Genomic DNA, 13,733 nt, shown 5'->3' with positions numbered 1-13,733 from the left:
AAAAGGCAAATTATAAATTGGATGAAAATTGTTCAGCAAAGATAAATCCACCAAAGATTTTGTTTAAAGGTGTCATATAGCCCTGTGTTTCAAAAGGAACAACCCTCTCACTAAGGGGCCCTTTTACTAAGCTGCCGTAAGCACTAACACATGCTTACCACAGCATTAAATGGCATACTGTGGGATGCACTGCATTCAATGGTAATTTTTCCATGTGTGTACACAAACTATGTGCTGAAAAATATGTTGTTTTTTTTAACAATGGGGTTGGTCATGGGTAGAGAGTAGGCGTGTCCTGTGCTAGTCTGTTAGCACAGCTAGATTGCCATGCATGAGCCCTTACTGCCTACAAAATAGGTGTAGTTAAGGGCTCACACACTAATGGCCACATGCTAATGGGAAAATTAGCATGTGGCCATTAATACCGGAAATAGGAAAATCGGCCATTTTACCCAAGATGTAAAATGGCCTTAGAGCTAGATTCTATATATGGCACCTGAAAAATCCACACGGTAAAAATATATTCCTAAGAGGATCCTCAGGAGCTTAACCGAGATTGGATAGCAGAGCCGGTAGTGGGAGGCGGGGCTGGAGGTTGGGAGGCAGGGATAGTGCTGGGCAGACTTATATGGTCTGTGCCACAGCCAGTGGTTGTGAGGCGGGGCTGGTGGTTGGGAGGCGGGGATAGTGCTGGGCAGACTTATACGGTCTGTGCCCTGAAGAGCACAGGTACAAATCAAAGTAGGGTATACACAAAAAGTAGCACACATGAGTTGTCTTGTTGGGCAGACTGGATGGACTGTGCAGGTCTTTTTTCTGCCGTCATCTATTATGTATTCTCTAACGTATGCCTACATTTTATAGAATAGGCTTAAATTTCCATGTGGTATATAGAATACGCCAAGCACCTCTCCACATGACCAAATTTGGTCACGTCCATTTAGGCCATGTTTTACTTGGCATAAATCCTGACACCTATATTAGGCACAGAGGAGGGGGATTCCATATATGGCGCCTAAAAAATCCACACAAAAAACATTTTCATCTATGTATTCTAGAAGCAGCGCCTTGATTTAGGCACAGTATATAGAATACACTTAGTTGATATCCCAGCACCTAAGACTACACACATCCATTTACACCAATGAAAACATGGCATAAATTCTTTCACATAGATTTAGGCGTACAGGGCCATATTCTATAACCACATACGTAAATTTCAGAATGTCCACGTGTTATCATTCTGCTGGATAGGCAGGGAAATGTTTGGGACTCACTCCTGATTGGCTTGTCAGGGGCTGAGCCAGCAGACATGAGACGCCTGATCCATTTAAGCCTGCCTTTCCCTGCAATCATTGCTTTAGCGTTGATTGATTTGTTTGCTCATCTGAAGCGAGCCTGTGCTTGGGCGCTTGTGTTTCCGTTGGAGTTTAGCCTTTCTCTTTGGTGCTTGTTTATTCTGTGTGTGTGTATGCTGGGCTTTCCCAGCAGGACCTTGATTGCCCCACTTCACCACACCTGGTCTGCTTTCTGCTTCTCAAACTTTGTGCTGTCTGTGGTAAGCTTTTGCCTTGTATGTTCCTTTGTTTGTTTAGCCTTTTCTCTCTCTGTGTTCCCTATGTTGTGCTGAGCTTTGGCTCTGCTCCTTGTGGTTCTGCCTCTGTTTGGCAGTTCCCCTTGTCCCTGTATTTTGCTCTTGTTTGTTTGTTTTAGTTCTCTTTGTTTGCTTACTCTGGGCCAGATGCATTAAACTTAACGAGCCAGCAATGTGGTTTTTAAACTGGTTCTAGCCAGAATAGCGCACAAGTAGTAAACCAGGACATGCACAAAAGGGTTCTCCAAGCCATTTTCCTGTCACGGTAGCAGCTAACGAAAACGGAATGCAAATGAGCTAATTTTTATTATAATGTGAATGCGATGCGATGCACTACCATTTATGACTCCATGCACAAAAGCAATCCCTGCCTTTACCGTGGAAATTTTAGCGTGAGGTGTGGACCTGCTGGTTCTTCATTATTGCAAGTAGGAGAAGGGGAGAAACAAGGCAGGGAAGATGGAGCACAAAAAAAAAATAGTAAAACAGCTTACACGCAGCTTCTTTGCGTGTATGAAAGCCGTGCCACATACGTTTCTTTTTCAAATTACATTTACTGGCAAGAAATTGGGGGGGAGGAGTACTGAAATGTAAAGCATAAAAATAATGATGACTTACCAAAAACGCAAGGAAGTTAAGGGTCCATAAAAGAAACAGTGTCTGTGGGACACGGGCTTGGTTCCACCCCCAGCTGTTCTTGCTGCTTCCTTCTATTGGCCAGCTGACATCCTAGAATGCCCATCTCCCTGAAGATGAACTGTCATTGGCTGGCTGCTGTCCCAACTCCTCCTCCCTCCAGGGCTTCCCTGATGACATTACTTTAGAGCTGTGAACTGATTGGATCCGAACTGCCTGGTGTCCCCATCCACAGAGAGGGGCTAAACCAATTGGACAGCATCAGCTTAGGATGTCCCGCCCACTCATTACTGGAGGGGGACACCAGGAAATTTGGATCCAATCAGTTCACAGCTCTAAAGTGATGTCATCAGGGAAGTCCTACAGGGAGGAGGAGTTGGGACAGCAGCCAGCCAATGAGAGTCCATCATCAGGGAGATGGGCATTCTAGGATGCCAGCCAGCAAATAGAAGGAAGCAGCAGGAACAGCTGGGGGTGGAACCAAGCCCTCATGCTGCTGATTCCTCACAGAAGAGCGGAGAGCAGCAGAGCGAGGTTTTTCTCACTTTTTCCCAGCAGCTGGAGGCAGGGAGCTGCAATACAGGTATGCCCATCCAAAAAAAAAGCGCTTTTGTGTCTGCCAAAAAAAAAAAAGGGTAAATCTACTGCTATCATAGACGCAGCTTGTCTGCGTGTATGAGAGCCGTCTCTAGCATGCGGAGAGCAGCCACGCATAGCAATTGACTGTTCTGCGCATGCTCAGCTCACCGACTTGCTTCCCCCATATCGCATGCAAATGAGCTGGGTCGCAAAAGCAATGAACAGCTCATTTGCATGCAATTTTCTTAGTGAATCACTCTGTGTTTCTAAATCGGTAAATTTTTACCGATTTGGAAACGCAGACGGATCCTTAACAGGACCTTTGTGCATCTGGCTTTCTGTATCCTGTTTCCTGGGAGCATTGTTCCTTTTCTGGTCTGTGTGTGTCAAGGCAGCTTCCTCTGTTTGCTTACACTCCCCTTTACCTTGTTTGCTGAATGGCTCTGCCCTGTATATTCCTTTAGCAATTCCCTTTTTCCCTTGGCTGTTGTGGGGCCAGCTTTGTGTATTCTTATAGGTAATTCTCCCTTTCCCATTGTGTGCTGTATAGTCAGCCTAGTGTGTTCCCTTGTGAGGCTTCCTGTATCTTTGTATGCTGTAGGTGCAGCTTAGTTCCCTTGACTTCTGTGTGGCACAGCCTAGTGTATTCCTGCGAGTGGTTTCCATTTTTCCTTGGGTGCCTCGAGGCACACCTTAGAGTATTCCTTAAGTGGCTTCCCCTTTAACTGTGTGCTGAATGGTTCAGCCTAGAGTGTATTCCCATAGTTGGTTCCCTTTTTTCCTGGAGTGCTGTGTGGTACAAGCCTAGAGTGTTCCCTTCTGGGGCTTCCTGTATTCTTGGTCACCCTGTGGCATAGCCTTGTATACCTTTACAGGCGTCTGCCTCTCACCCCTTCCCTTGTGTCTCTACCCTTAACTGTGTGTGCTGCTTGTGCTCCAGTTCCGTGGGGAACCCTTGTTGTTCTTTTTCCCTTCCCAGAGTGTGACTGGATTCCTGGTTGACCGTGAGGCCCGCTTATAAGTACATAAGTATTGCCATACTGGGAAAGACCAAAGGTCCATCAAGTCCAGCATCCTGTTTCCAACAGTGGGTTCCCGATCAGCCGTGAGGCCCGCCTGAATGTGCTAGCTCCCATTTTCTGGTAGTGCCTGTTGGCTGTTGTGTGTGTGGGGGGGGCTTGGTGATGGGGGTGGTGCGTAGGGCCTGTTCGGTCTACCCTAGGCCTTGGCCTGGACTCAAGGACTCATGTCCCGAATAACACCACGAAACACCCATTTCCCCACCTATAACCACACTCCTTTTTGTCTGCGCATGTTAGAAGTTAGGCATAATGCATTACAGAATATGCTAGGCGAGTTGTGCGCGCAAATTCCAATTATTGTCAATTAGTATTCATTAATGTTTGTTAAGTGCTGTTATAAACACTAATTAGCTTCCTTCACTTAAAATCCCCCCTCCCCTCCTCAGGGAATGCTGCCTCTCAATGCAGCTACATTCAGGGAGGGCAATTTTCACACATAGGGGGCTGAGTCTTTGGAGAATGAACTGAACCCCTCAGCTACACACCCTCCTTCTGGGGATATCAAAGGGTACTGAAGGGCTGTGTGTAACAGAATGCCAGTAACTCATGTCAAACATCTTTTACCTTCCTGACCTCAGTATTAGCACCATACGCTCCAAATCAGTGAATCAGTGTTGGATATAGTAGAAAGGGATTCATATGACCAACCTAACAAGACAAATATTTCCAAACCATCTTAAAATATATAACTTGGCAGCCTGGGACCTGAAATTGCTCTCATCTGGGCAGTACAGTCCAAGGAAATGTCAAAACATGAACTTGAATTATTAAGCTCAATAAGGTTGCTTTAGAACACAAAAGAAAGCCAGAAAGACTATAACTGGTACAAGACACACCCAGTTTTACTCTGGTCAATTATTTCTTTCCATGCAATTATTAGTTAAGCTATAAAAGTAGAAGTTGCAAAGAGAGGATAGGAATCAACGATATCAAAAGTGTTAATTTGGTTCATATTCAGTATGATGTAAAACAGATGTCCCACTTTTGAACAATAAACCCCACATTACACAGGCTTGGGTTACAAAGAAGATGGTAGCAAAGTCTTAGGATACTTGTGGCTTTTGCTGCTGTCAAACCAATAATTCTGAAAAAGTCTGAATTCAATGCTCATATAGTACAGTCCTCTGCTAAAGTACTCATCAGGGCTGCTTCTGCCAAACTACTGATTTGCAGCTGTTATTTCCAGTTTGGTCGGGACAGGGTTAATAAGAAACATATGCTCTGTAAGGGGCACAGACATACCAGGCTGCAAGACAAGTGCCTGTTTACTGCTTCCATGTAAATGTGCCATTGCAAATTATGGGGCCCCTTTACTAAGCTATGGAGGCACCTACGCGCACCCAACATACATCAATTCGGAACTACCACCCAGCTACTGCATAGCCTGGGCGGTAATTTCATTTTTTATGCGTATCCACTAAGCGCACCGGATAATATTCCCCCCACTATGCCAAAAGCGGGTATTGCAAAATTCTATTATTATTATTTTTCACTTAGGTTTCTAGAGGTGTATTCACACAGAAAATTGGGGAAACATGTGAAAGAGAGGATAATATGATGTATAAAGCCTGGCAGTGAGCTGCATTTGCGGCTAGACTCACTGAAGATTGGCTCGATTGTTAACACAGACTATACTGAACTCTCTGTGTACCCCTGTGGAGGAGTGACCTAGTGGTTAGGGTGGTGGACTCTGGTTCTGAGGAGCTGAGTTCAATTCCCACTTCAGGCATAGGCAGCTCCTTGTGACTCTGGGCAAGTCACTTAAACCTCCATTGCCCCAGGTACAAATAAGTACCTGTATACAATATGTAAGCCACATTGAGCCTGCCATGAGTGGGAAAGTGTGGGGTACAAATGAATTAAAATTACATTATGAATTATATTTTGTCTTTCTAGCGGTTCTCGTTTTTGGCATATGCCCTCAGACCCCCCTGTTTGGAGGGAGTTTTTTGTTAAGGATTGACTCTTGGTTTAGGAGTATATTCTAACCTCGGCATTCGCACCTCCACACTCTTACCTTAATTATTGACACCAAGACAGAACTAATTCACAGAACTCTACATTTTATGAAACACAGTGGCAAATGTATTGGCCACAGCTTTATTATATCCATAGCTACAAAACTTATGTAACATTTTCTTAACCATAATGTCCATGTAGCAAAGTCAAACTGCCCAGAGCGAATTTTCACCAAACCACTGGTTAGTCAGTAATGAACCCCCCTCCCCCAACATAGCAAGAAGCAATAATAACCATCGGGGTATGACCCGCAGTGTTGCCAAGTCACACTAATAGCATGACCCACAGTGATGTTGAGTCACACCATCCCTCTTGGTAGTGATGCCCACATGAGTTCCAACTCCATTTCCAACAATCTTTTAACAGAATACTTTGTTTCAGTACAGTATGTGGGCCAAGCATAATTCCCTATAGTGCCTCACAATAAAACTGCAACTGATTCCACCCTACAGGGACACCCTCTCCATCCCCAGAACCCCAAAACCACACAATTACACCCCAGCCTAAACCATCACCCACAACTAACCCATACCACAAAGGAGGAGAACGGGCGGGATTAGCTATAATCCGCTACTCTCTAACCCACTAAACTTCCCCAACTCCTTTCACACAAACCCGATGCTCGACTGCCCACCAAAATTTCTCACTCTTTGATTTGCTTTATGAGCTTGACTCCTTCCCAGCCTCTCACCCTATCCGAGTCCCTTAACAACAGCAACCCTTCCAATAAATAATCCTATTCCCATTTCCTGATGCTCACTCACCTTCCCATTTACTTCCTTATCATCAATATCCGTCACCCCCATTCTCTTCACCTGTCCTATTGTGGATTAAAAACTGGTTGAAGGATAGGAAACAGAGATTGGGGTTAAATGGGCAGTATTCACAATGGAGAAGGGTAGTTAGTGGGGTTCCTCAGGGGTCTGTGCTAGGACCGCTGCTTTTTAATATATTTATTTATTGCATTTGTACCCCACATTATCCCACCTTTTTGCAGGCTCAATGTGGCTTACAGACTGTTATTATGATATAGTCATTACATGATCTTAAATATATTTATAAACTAGTAAAGAAGCCCGTTTCAGAGCAAATGAAACGGGCGCTAGCAAGGTTTTCGTCGCCAACACCCCCCTCCGTCTCTGGGCAACCCCTTTGTTGTTCTGGCATTGCTCTGCCCCCAACGTCATGACGTTTGACGCGAGGGCGGGGCCCGGAGTGATTTCCCCTCCCCCCCCGCCTCCCTGCCTCCCTCCCTGCCAACCCCTTCGTTGTTCTGCCATTGCTCCGCCCTTGAGGGCGGGGCCCAGAGCGATTTCCCACCCCCCTGCCTCCCTCCCTGCCAACCCCTTCGTTGTTCTGCCATTGCTCTGCCATCGAGGGCGGGGCCCAGAGCGATTTCCCACCCCCCGCCTCCCTCCCTGCCAACCCCTTTGTTGTTCTGCCATTGCTCCGCCCTCAAGGGCGGGGCCCGGAGCGATTTTGGTGGCTTCACCACCACGAACCTTCGAACCTTTTTGAAGGAAGTCAGAGCTTGGCTTCACTGACGTCAGTGTCCTCAGAACGTTGAGGGTGAGTTTTATTATAGTAGATGATTTACTACTACTACTACTACTACTTGAAATTTCTAAAGCGCTACTAGGGTTACGCAGCGCTGTACAATTTAACATAGAAGGACAGTCCCTGCTCAAAGGAGCTTACAATCTAATGGACAAATGTACAGTCAGTCAAATAGGGGCAGTCTAGATTTCCTGAAAGGTATAAAGGTTAGGTGCCGAAAGCAACACTGAAGAGGTGGGCTTTGAGCAAGGATTTGAAGATGGGTAGGGAGGGGGCTTGGCGTTAGGGCTCAGGAAGTTTATTCCAAGTATAGGGTGAGGCGAGGCAGAATGAGCGGAGCCTGGAGTTGGCGGTGGTGGAGAAGGGTACTGAGAGGAGGGATTTGTCCTGTGAGCGGAGGTTACGGGCGGGAACGTAAGGGGAAATGAGGGTAGAGAGGTAATGAGGGGCTGCAGACTGAGTGCATTTGTAGGTAAGAAGGAGAAGCTTGAACTGTATGCGGTATCTGATTGGAAGCCAGTGAAGTGACCTGAGAAGAGGGGTGATATGAGTATATCGGTTCAGGCGGAATATAAGACGTGCAGCAGAGTTCTGAACAGATTGAAGGGGGGATAGATGGCTAAGTGGGAGGCCAGTAAGGAGTAGGTTGCAATAGTCAAGGCGAGAGGTAATGAGAGCGTGGACGAGAGTACGGGTGGTGTGCTCAGAGAGGAAAGGGCGAATTTTGCTGATGTTAAAGAGAAAGAAGCGACAGGTCTTGGCTATCTGCTGGATATGCGCAGAGATGGGAGTAACTAGCGAGGTAATTAAATTTGCTGATGACACAAAGTTATTCAAAGTCGTTAACTTGTGACAGGATTGTGAAAAATTACAGAAGGACCTTACGAGACTGGGAGACTGGGCGGCTAAATGGCAGATGACGTTTAATGTGAGCAAGTGCAAGGTGATGCATGTGGGAAAAAATAACCCGAATTATAGCTACGTCATGCAAGGTTCCACGTTAGGAGTTACGGACCAAGAAAGGGATCTGGGTGTCATCGTCGAAAATACACTGAAACCTTCTGCTCAGTGTGCTGCTGCGGCTCGGAAAGCGAATAGAATGTTGGGTATTATTAGGAAAGGTATGGAAAACAGGTCTGAGGATGTTATAATGCCGTTATATCGCTCCATGGTGCGACCGCACCTTGAGTATTGTATTCAATTCTGGTCGCCGCATCTCAAGAAAGATATAGTGGAATTGGAAAAGGTGCAGCGAAGGGCGACTAAAATGATAGCGGGGATGGGACGACTTCCCTATGAAGAAAGACTAAGGAGGCTAGGGCTTTTCAGCTTGGAGAAGAGACGGCTGAGGGGAGACATGATAGAGGTATATAAAATAATGAGTGGAGTGGAACAGGTGGATGTGAAGCGTCTGTTCATGCTTTCCAAAAATACTAGGACTAGGGGGCTTGCGATGAAACTACAGTGTAGTAAATTTAAAACAAATCTGAGAAAAGTTTTCTTCACCCAACGCGTAATTCAACTCTGGAATTCGTTGTCAGAGAACGTGGTGAAGGTGGTTAGCTTGGCAGAGTTTAAAAAAGGGTTGGACGGTTTCCTAAAGGACAAGTCCATAAACCGCTACTAAATGGACTTGGGAAAAGTCCACAATTACGGGAATAACATGTATAGAATGTTTGTACGTTTGGGAAGCTTGCCAGGTGCCTTTGGCCTGGATTGGCCGCTGTCGTGGACAGGATGCTGGGCTTAATGGACCCTTGGTCTTTTCCCAGTGTGGCATTACTTATGTACTTATGTACATACCCTCCATTCTATCCATTCCTCTACCACCCACCCCCACTTCCATTGACAGTATGTGCCTCAGCTGATCAGCCCTCAGTCTTAAGTGCCGAAAGCTCCCTTATGTTCTCTCTGTTATGTAATTTCATGCAGAAGGTTGTTTCAAATTTAATAATGTATACTCAAATTTGACTGCTTTGGATAAATATGTGTCTGCTTTTGATTCTCGTATTACATCTGTTCATGCTGTATCTGCCTCTTTTTATTAAGGATTGCCTAACTATGCATATGCAAATGGAGGCATTTGAGAACAGACAGAGAGAAATTTTACACATATTGAATTTTCGATTCGCACGTCTTTTGTCTGTTGAGATTTTGTTTACAAAATATCTTAAGGAAACTATTTTCATACTAATGCAGATAGTATTCAAGTAGCAAATTATTATTATGCTCCCTTAAAAAAAATAGGTTCCTGCTGGCAAAAAAAAAAGATGCTTTGATGCCTCAAGATAGCATAAATTTAACATAATTTTTAGAGGACTCACGAGATATTTCTACAGGGGCTACCTTTTGAATATCTTTTTTGTCTGAGTCTGATAAAATGCTAATATTGAAGTCTTACCTTGAAATTAAGAATGTTGTGTTTTGAGATTAAAATTTCAGATATTTCCAGATGTTACAAGAGCCGCACAGCTGCATCGGAAGACTTTTCTGCAATTTAAATCTTGAGTTGCTGCTGCTGCTGGTGGATTGTTTTCCCTTAAGAATGTCTAATTACATTGCCAGTAGGCAGCATGGGGTCCTTTTACCAAACTGTGCTAAAAATTGACTGGCACTGGTGTCAGCGCATGGGTTTTCTGTAAGCTGCGGCCACTTTTAGCATGGTGGCATGTAATGGCCACATGCTAATTTCCCCACTGCCACGTGGCCATTACTGTGGAAGGCTTTACTGCCACCTATTTAAAAGGTAGTGACGGCTCCCACGCTACTCCTGCACTAATCAGGTAGAGATGGTAATGTGCCCGCATTACCTGATTAGCATAGACACACCTACTCTCCGCCCATGGCCATGCCTCCCGCACTGGAAAATAGAAAATACTTCCAGTGTGGGATTAGCTCACGCTAAACAGAAAACTGCTGTGGGACGCCTCTGCGCATCCCGCGGTAGTGCCGTTAAAGCACCCAGTAAGCCTGCGTTAGGCCTACTGCGCATTAGTAAAGGGCCCCTACATTTTTTCCTGATCCTTTGCACCTGGAGAGATTCTTGATTGAGCATGAAAACACTGTTTCTATATCTGAGGTGACATATGGAGTTTTTATGAGGGTTAAATGTAATTTATGTGCATCATTTTTAGGTGAGTTTTGAATGCTTTTCATTTCTCCCACAGTTGTTTGTCTTAGTGTAATCCATGCCTTCTCTAAAAGTGGGCTAGAGGGACCTTTGTTCCATTTTCTTATTTCTGTTACTAGAATGCATGATGCTGAAAATCTTATTTTAAAGATTCCATCATCTGGAGGAAAACTTTATAACAGGACACTTAAGGCTCCCTTTACTAAGCGGCCGTAAGCCCAATACGGGCTTACCACTCGCTATACAGGAAGTACCGCCAGGCTACCGCAGCAGCCTGGCAGTACCTTCCCACCCCTAGCATGCCGTCATTTCCTGTACTACAAAAATGTATTTATTTTTGTAGCGCCGGAGTGTACCCGGCAGTAATCGGGCAGTGCTGCACGCTGCCCGGTTACTGCCAGGTTAAAGCGGGAGCCCATACCACCCCCTTAATGGGTAGCGGTAAGGGCTCTCCTGAAATAGCCATGTGGCAAGTGCTTTACTTGCAGCATTGCCATTTCCTGTAGGAGAGCGAGACTTCCCTTTTACCAGCTGCAGTAAAAGGGGGCCTCGGTGCACGTGTAAAACATGCACCAAAACCAGCGCCGGCCCCCTTTTACCGCAGCTTGGTGAAAGGGGCCCTTAAGCAGGTGCCTATTTCACGTCTGTTCTTTAAAGAAAAAAACAGTTGTTTACTTTTTTATAGAATAGTAGTACCAGCAGCAGAAACATGCTTACAGTTAAAGTACCATTTCTTACACCAGCCCTATAACTGGTGTAAATGTCCGTGTCTAGATATTAACTTCAAAATATTCAGAGTGTAGATTGTATCACCAAGTGCTAAACACACCCCTCTCAAATTCATTCAATACGTATGTATATAATAGAGAAAAAGACCTAAAAAAAGCCTGCGGTACTCATCAAACTTTCACTGATAAGAAATACTCCACAGAACCACAGCTCATCATTGGTCAAAAACCTCCAAATTGCTTTTACTTTTCATGCAAAAATGTAGTTGTAGTATTCTATAATTTACATGCTACACCCAAATTCTGCCTATGTGCATGCCCACCAGCAATGTACATATCATCTAAACATGGTGTGTACTTTTCTGCTATATAAAAGGCTTGTAAATGACTAGAATACTGCCATTTATGCAGTGGCGTTCCTGGGGGGGGGGGGGGCGGTGGGGGCGGTCTGCCACGGGTGCATGCCGCTGGGGGGGTGCGGCGCGCGCCTGTCCGTTGTTCGTTCCATGCTCCCTCTACCCCGGAACAGGTTACTTCCTGTTCCAGGGCAGAGGGAGCATGGAATGAACGACGGACAGGCGCGCGCCGCACCCCCCAGCGGCGTGCACCCGGGCGGGGGGGTTCTTTCACGGGGGTGTCCTTTCGCCGGGAGGGTGTGTCGCGCTGCATCCATGGGGGGCGCTGCACCCGGGGGGCGTGGTGCATCGGCGATGCGCCCCAGGTGTCAGCCCCCCTAGGAATGCCACTGTATTCCCTAAAGTACGCTTACATTTTATAGAATCGGCTTAGATTTCTTTGTGGTATATAGAATATGCCGAGCGCATCTCCACGTGACCAAATTTGGTCACGTCCATTTAGGCCATGCTTTACTTGGCATAAATCCAGACCCCTAAATTAGGCACAGAGCGGGTATATTCTATAATAATGCACATAGATTTTCAAAACACCCATGACCCGCCCATTCCACGCCCATAACCATGCCCCCTTTTCAACTATGTGACTTAGAATTTACACGCATCATGTTACAGAATAGACTTAGCAAGTTGTGTGTATAACTCTTAATTAATGACAGTTAGAGATGATAATTGCTTAACATCCAATTAACAGCTCTGATTAGCTAGTTAACTAATTAAGTTAGCGCATTGTTGTAGAAAATGCTTCAGTGTCCACTTGGAAATTAAGGCACAATATATAGAATTTGAGGGAAGTGCTTTAGTATGCAATTACCCAGAAAATATCAGAAAAGCTTTTCCAAAACAAAAAGTCCATTAAATACGACTGCTCAATGACAGGAAAACATGTCCCACAACATTTGCTTAATCAAATGCAAAATTCCATTTCTTGCCAGATTTTAAGGATTGTACTAGGAAACAAATGTTACTAGGTTCTTCACATTGTAATATTTGCCATCGTCTTAGAAAGCCCGCCAATGCTGTTTCTGGGTATCAACAATATCATTTTAGTTGACTGGGTATATTACACAGATTAACCAGTGCTTTGGCCCTCATTTTACAAGTGCTATTCACGTTTGATATGTGCATAAACCGGCACTTAAACATTTATCTTGCATAAACATCTAAGTTCCCATTTTTACAAAGAGGGGATATGCATGTATTACTCCCAAGTGTATGTAAATGAAAGGGAGTATGTTTTGGGAGGGTCAAGGGCACTGCAAGTTCATAGAAAGCAGACACTCGAGGTCCAAGCAGTTCCTTTATTCATACAGATCCAACGTGGCAACGTTTTGCAGATTAAGGCTGCATCAGGGGTAGTAATATAAAACAGCTAGCCAGGGGCATAAAAAGGCTTAGCCCAGATAGCACACCTGATGGCCCATACAGAGGATTGAAGCTGCTGCTCCACTTCTGTGAAGGAACCACTGCTGAAGTCATCTTGGATGATCAGTTGTGCTATCCAGGCTAAGCCTTTTTATGTCCTTGGCTAGCCGTTTTATATTACTACCCCTGATGCAGCCTTAATTGGCGAAACGTGGCCATGTCGGGTCTGTATGAATAAAGGACTGTTTGGACCTCCAGTGTCTGCTTTCTGTTTTTTCTTTTGTGGCTGCTAGACACTCAGCGCCTCTTTGCTATTCCAAACTGCAAGTTCATAGACATTTATTCCCCATTTCAGAAGAGGACTAAATGTCTATGTCCTAAAAGATCAATATTGAGAGTTAACACCTGCTACCAAGCACATTTAGGATTTGGGAAGCAGCTGTTACTGAGCACCATTCCTCTGGATGGATTGGGGGGTGGGGGTTGCCCCCTTAATCCCCCAGTGGTTCTCCCACCTGGCAATGGCAACCGGTCTCTGTGACAGCATTGGGATAATAATGGGTTATGTTTCCAAAGTTGAATGGATAACCAGTTATGTGCCGGCTTCAAACCTGTCGATTTCTTATACAT

At 45.1% G+C, this 13,733-nt stretch overlaps 1 protein-coding gene across 1 annotated transcript in view; it reads right to left on the bottom strand.

Moving 5' to 3' along the window:
• The window catches only part of ADGRA1 (adhesion G protein-coupled receptor A1), an 816,325-nt gene that overhangs the window by 385,917 nt on the left and 416,675 nt on the right, over positions 1–13,733 (bottom strand). The window lies entirely within an intron of this gene.

Source organism: Microcaecilia unicolor, chromosome 5, assembly GCF_901765095.1.
Source record: "Microcaecilia unicolor chromosome 5, aMicUni1.1, whole genome shotgun sequence".
Classification (NCBI taxonomy): domain Eukaryota; kingdom Metazoa; phylum Chordata; class Amphibia; order Gymnophiona; family Siphonopidae; genus Microcaecilia; species Microcaecilia unicolor.
Note: the sequence above shows the minus strand (reverse complement) of the source record. Positions and strands in the feature narration are given on the sequence as shown.